This window comes from Phaethon aethereus, assembly GCF_964289735.1.
Source record: "Phaethon aethereus genome assembly, chromosome: Z".
NCBI lineage: Eukaryota > Metazoa > Chordata > Aves > Phaethontiformes > Phaethontidae > Phaethon > Phaethon aethereus.
Window position 1 is genome coordinate 71,037,628 of NC_138577.1, and position 6,000 is coordinate 71,043,627.

Genomic DNA, 6,000 nt, shown 5'->3' on the forward strand with positions numbered 1-6,000 from the left:
ACAAATATATTTGTTGTGCAATATACCCCAGTTGTGAATGCAGCCTGTAGATGCTTGAGTTATACAGAGGATGATGACTGTTATCTGAGAATCTTTGAGGAGTTTGAAAAGGTTGCTTAATTTCTATATTTTTGTTGTGGTGCCAAAACCTGCTAACATGCTTGCTTCATGCTTGAAAGTAGTTTTTGAAAAGTTAATGGGTCAGTTGTGCCGTTCCTATTTATTTGTTTCATTAGTGCTGTTTGGTAAGGCTAGAAATTGTCCTTTGCAGTGACCGTGGCTATGGAAGGCCATTCAGGTACAGCTGGAGACTGCTCCTTTTGCTTCTGCCTTGCCATCATCATGGTTTTGTACACCAGCGTAAGGACTTCACTGCAGCATGTAAATTTGTTTCAACATCTTAGAGCTGAAAATGTGTTCTACTGTGCAGTGGCATTCAAAAGGTCAGTGCAATACCTGGATAGCTACTGCACTTTTATTGAATGCAGGATGGCGGAAAAGTGTCAGCTGCTGGGGATCCAGGGCACCAGTGGCATCTTGTGCTGCAAGAGCAGCAGCCAGTCACTTGCCCAAACCGGCCCAGAGGAGCCCTGGCAAGGGGCCGTGCTCAGTGCTGCAGAGAAGGACGAAAACCCCCCGGGGACCAGCGCCAATCTGCCCCGGGGGGAAAATTCCTTCCTGAGCCCGGAGCTGGCGATCGGCTGTTCCCTGAGCCCGTGAGCAAGACCTGCCTGCCGGCCCCACGGGGTGCTCACACCTCACAGGGCTGCGGCCGCTGCACGGCCCCTTCCCTCCCACAGCCCGGATCCACTCAGAGGCTTCCCAGAGTGGCAAAAAGCCCCCGGCCAGATCCACTGTGGGGGTGAGAGTCCCTCCCGTGCCTGGCAGGACACCAGTGGGTGCTCCAAAGCACTGGGGAAGGAGCCGGCTCTGTCACCCCTTGCAACACCTCCACAGCCCGGTCCCTAGTGCCGCCGCCACTGGCTCCGCGGGGGATGAGGACGGCGAGCTCTGCTGCGCTCCTCAAGCGCCGAGAACGCATTCCCGTGGTCCCGGCGGCCACCGAGCCAACCTTTCCCTCTGCCATCCTGCTGGAAAGGCCCGATAGCCGTGGGCACCTCCAGGAGTTCGTGGCGCTTCTGGTCTCCCCAGGAGCTCGTCTCCGCTCCCCGCAGGAAGGACGGAGCAGGATTTCCATCCACCAGTCGCAGTTTTGAAGGTGGCCCTGCCAGGAGCTGGGGTTGCGGCAGAGAACCTCCAGCAGCCTCGTCCAGCCTCCAGTCTTCCCCTGCAGCCCCTGCGGGGGATGCCACGGGACCTCCGAAGACGTCCTCTCCCGTGCCGTGGGGCAGCCCCCGGCCAGCTCTGTCCCGACGGCGCAGCCGGGCGGGCTGGCGGTGGCACACGGGAGGATGCCCTTTCTGCCCTGCCCGGGCACGGCGACGCTGCGCTGCCGGGTGGTGGCACTGGGACCTGGGGGTGGCAGCCACCCCTGTCACGGTGCAGGCCTGCACAGCAGGGAGGCCTTCGGGGTGCTGGCCCCAAGGCGTCCCTGTGCCCAGGGCCAGGGGCTGTCCCTGCCCGGGGTGGCCCTGCACTGGGCACAGCCGGGACAGCCTGCTGGGCTCCCTCCCCGTGACCCTGTGCGGCAGGCTCCTGGCACCACCGCCGCAGAGCCCAGGCTCAGCTCACAGCCTGGCCTGGGCCGGAGGCTTCTCCGGCTGCGCCACAAGCAGCCAGGCAGCGCGTTAGCCGCGGGCAGCGTTGCCTGTGCCCTCAGCCTGGCGGAGCCCCGAGGAGCCCTTCCCCGCCAGGACCGAGGGAGACCCCCTGCCGCACAGGGCTCGGGCACTCCTTCTGCCAGCCACGCGCCCTCCCCAGGGCTCCTGTAGCAGAGGACGTCACCCGAAGTCTTGCTGTGACGTGAAGTCCTTGCAGTCATCTCCTGCTCTGCTCATCCTGTTCAACAGGCGCAGTGGCTGCACCAGGGAGTATGGAAAACACCCCGTCCAGCCTTGTGCCTCTGCAAAGTCATTTTCTGAACAATGGCCATGGTCCGGGCTTCTGCAGGAGAGGGCAGCCAGTGCCTCTGGCACCCGGAGTGCTGCTACACTTCAGTGCAACGCTTCAAGCATCAGAACACAGGACATGCCACTGCATTGCAACTTCCTGCTGTGGACCCAGCCGAGACATTGGTCATTGAGAAGAAAAGCCAACCTGAGAAGGCAGGCCAGCCCATTTATGACTGCACCGAGTGGCAAAGGTGGGGTCAGGCCTGAGCAGACCTGGATGGGAAGAAACGTGGGTGTGCAGAGCAGCAGGTGCTGGAGGCAGCTCTTGGGGCATCCCTGACCCCAGACCCAGGGCACAAAGTGGTATCTTGCTACCACAAGAGCAGCAGGCAATGACTTGGAAAAGCTGGCATTAAGAAGGCGGGCTAGTCCCTTTGCCAACTTCTACCTTGCACCAGACTTCAAAGATGGTATAATAGGCCAGATTGTTCCTTCTGGGGTTCAAGCTTGTCATCCACTGAAGTTAGAAGAACATGTTTCATGCCTGCAGTAGTTTTCTCTTAAGTGTTTTGAGTTCACAGCTGTCCTCCACCTCTGGTGTGTCCCTTGGAGAAGTCTGCCTGGGACTGAAGCATCTCTCCTGCGAGGAAAGGCAGAGAGAGCTGGGACTGTTTTACCTAGAGAGGGAAGTGATTGTCCCACTCGACACTGCACTGGTGTGGCCCAGCCTCGAGTACTATGCAGTTCTGGGTGCCTTAATGTAAGAAGGACATCAAACTGTTGAGTCCAGAGGAGGGTGACCAAGACTTTTAGGCGAAACAGCTGAGGTGACTTAGTTTGTTCAGCTTGGAGAAGAGAAGGCTGAGGGGTGCCCTCATTGCAGCCTACAACTTTCTCAAGGGGGGCAGCGGAGGAGGAGGTGCTGATCTCCTCCCTCTGGTCATGTGGAAATGGAATGAAGCTGTGTCAGGGAAAGTTCAGACTGGACATTAGGGGAAGGATATTCACTGAGAGGGTGGTTGGTCACTGGAACAGGCTCCCCAGGAAAGTGGTCACGGCACCAAGACTGTCAGAGTTCAAGGAGCGTCTGGACAATGCCTCCTAGTCATATGGTCTAGTTTTAGGTAGTCCTGCAAGGAGCAAGGAGTTGGACTCCCTTCCAACTTGAGATATTCTATGATTCTATGATTCTACCACACATCTAAGGTAACTGGTTGAAATACCAGTGTACACTCTTTCCCCATTACTTGGAGTCTTAACAGCTTGCTATTTTTAAACAAGCCGGTAATTTCTGCTTCGCAACTTTTGTTAGGAATAGAAATAATTGTATACATCTCTTGCATACCGTCTTTGTCTTTTGCAGTGCGCCTTTCTGGATATGTTAGATTTTAATTAAACCTACTCAATTTGACAACAAATATTTTAATGATGCTCTGTAATGACAGAGATTTTACATTTAGTGGCACTTATAGCACATTGACACAGGAAACTGTTGTGATGTTTATATTTCAGTGTTCCTGGGATCAAAAGTCTGTTTTAATAAAAAATGACACACTATTTATGATGCTGTGATACATAGGTCATAGATTCTTAAGGCTGCAAGGGAACAGTATGGCATGATTTCAGGAAAGTAGATGTGATCCCACTGAAATTTAATGACAGTTTTAGCAAGAGTATCAGTAATTCAGGCTCCCTATAGCTTTTGATTTCCTTTAAGGAAATTAACTTTAAAAACATTAATTCCAGATAACAAGTCAGATCCAATGTCAGCAACTAAAATGTAGAGTTTTATTTGGCTAAAAAAATATGTGCTAAAACAAAATACATGCATATATTTTAGGCCTTAAATCTCACACTGTACATGGTTGAGCATGATTTTTAGTTAATGATATGAGCAAAAAGATTTCAGGTAATGTTGTAGACTAATAGAATTTTCTGATGGCTGAGATGTAGTAGCTGGCCATGTGTGTCCTTCAGACAAGGTACAATGTAGAGTTGTTAACTTAAAATATCATTACAGTATTAGCATCTTGTGGTCGTGTTTTTCAAGCTAGTGAGCTATCCAGTTAGCCACAAATGCTCAGTGGAGCAGTGTAGGTCATACTAGTCTTAAAGCTTGTTGCTGCAAAAGTGCTCAGGGAAGAAAAAAACCCCAACAAACTAATTTCAGCTTTAAAAAATGTGACTTTTACCAGTCCCTTCTCCTGTTCTCTTAATAGACTTTTGTCTCTCTGGGAAACAGATATCAGGTCTGTAGTCTTGCTAGAGGTTTCTGCAATTTATCCATAGCAAAATTTTAATTCTCATAAATTGCAAACATAGTTTATGCTTTACAAAAGCATGAGATACTGCAGATACCCCTTCAGGACTGCCTGAGTTTCCTGAGCCTTTCAAATTCCTCTGTTGTCTTTTCCTTGATTTTCAACATCTCCTTTATGGGAGGAATTACAATCTAACCTCCTTGGTGTCTCTCTTGACATGCTGACCCACCTCTCTGAAAGGCTGTGTTTAAATATCTTTCCTTTGGCTTTGTCTGACAAGTTGCTAAAAACCAGAGTGCCAGTTTTCCCAATGAATGAATTATCAGATCCTTTCTCTTATTTTTATATGCCTAGTTTTTGGTTGGACAGGCTTGAGAATGACTTCTGCGAGTGTCTGGAGTTTAATTGCTTATAAATTAGTTCTTTCATTTACCTTACTGTGCCAACCACTTTCAAATATCCATTTTCTTTGCTCCAGAGACCTTATATCTCAATATGAGATTACAACATTTTATGGTTCATAAGGCTGTATCTTAAACTAAAACTACAACTTGCAATTGTGTGCTTCCACAGCATCTGTTTTCTATAAGCTGTTCTGTTTTAAATTTGCTCTTCAGGAAGATCTCACTAATTTTCCCATTTGGGACCTCTGGCCTTCATGTATGTTAACTGACATTTTATCAGATTATAACTTTCTATAGAGCACTTACTATGCTATAAAATACGAGAGCCAGCTCTAGTTTTGTTAACTGTATTATAGGAGATGTGTGTGGCTGAGTTTGTAAGGTCATGTTGGTGCTCTTTTGTCTTCTCTTTTAAACCCTGTCCCTCAGTCATCTGTATATTAGTGCACATCAGGCCTTGGCTTTGATGTGTGTTTCCTTCCCTTTCTGAGGAAGCCCTAGTGCTGGACACAAGCACTAGACAAACTGGACAAAAGCTTTCCCTTTTCCAGTGTGGACACAACTGGTGCACTCTAAAGGGGCCCAAGTCTGCTGTGATGGAGATGCAACTGGTATGCATAGCGCTCTGTGAATTTAGACACAGAAGTATAGATGTTTACCAAAGTCTTTGAGACGTAGTTTTTGTGTCTGTTCAGTGAGATCAGTGAAAGCCTCAGCCCTCCTGGTGTCACTGCTGATCTTCTCTGGACTCAGCCAGCTCCACTTGCAGCATGTACCCAGTACAGTAGGAATACTTGATCCTGATGGTGTGCGTAACAGGATCCAGCTACATCAAGGCACAAATGATGTGTGAGAACACTTGTTTCTCCTATTCCCCTAACCTTCCCCCTGTATCTTTGTCATGCCTCTTTGGACAATGAAACAAGGACTGCTAACAATGGATGAGGAGGAGACTGAAGTACTGAACGTCTTCTTTGCCTCAGTCTTCACTGACAATCTCTCTTCCCACACCTCTCAAAAGGATGGGCTACAAGATGGGGAGTGGAGGAGCAAAGTCCCTCCCACAGTAAGAGAAGGTCAGGTTTGAGACCACCTGAGGAATATGAACATACACAAGTCTATGGGACCGGATGAGATGCATCCCAGAGTCCTGAGGGAATTGGCTGATGTAGTTGCCAGGTCACTCTCCATGATACTTGAAAAGTCTGGGCAGTCAGATGAAGTCCCTGGGGACTGTAAAAAGGGAAACATTGCACCCATTTTTAAAAAGGGTAGCAAGGAGGACCCTGGGAACTACCAACCCGTCAGCCTTATCTCTGTGCC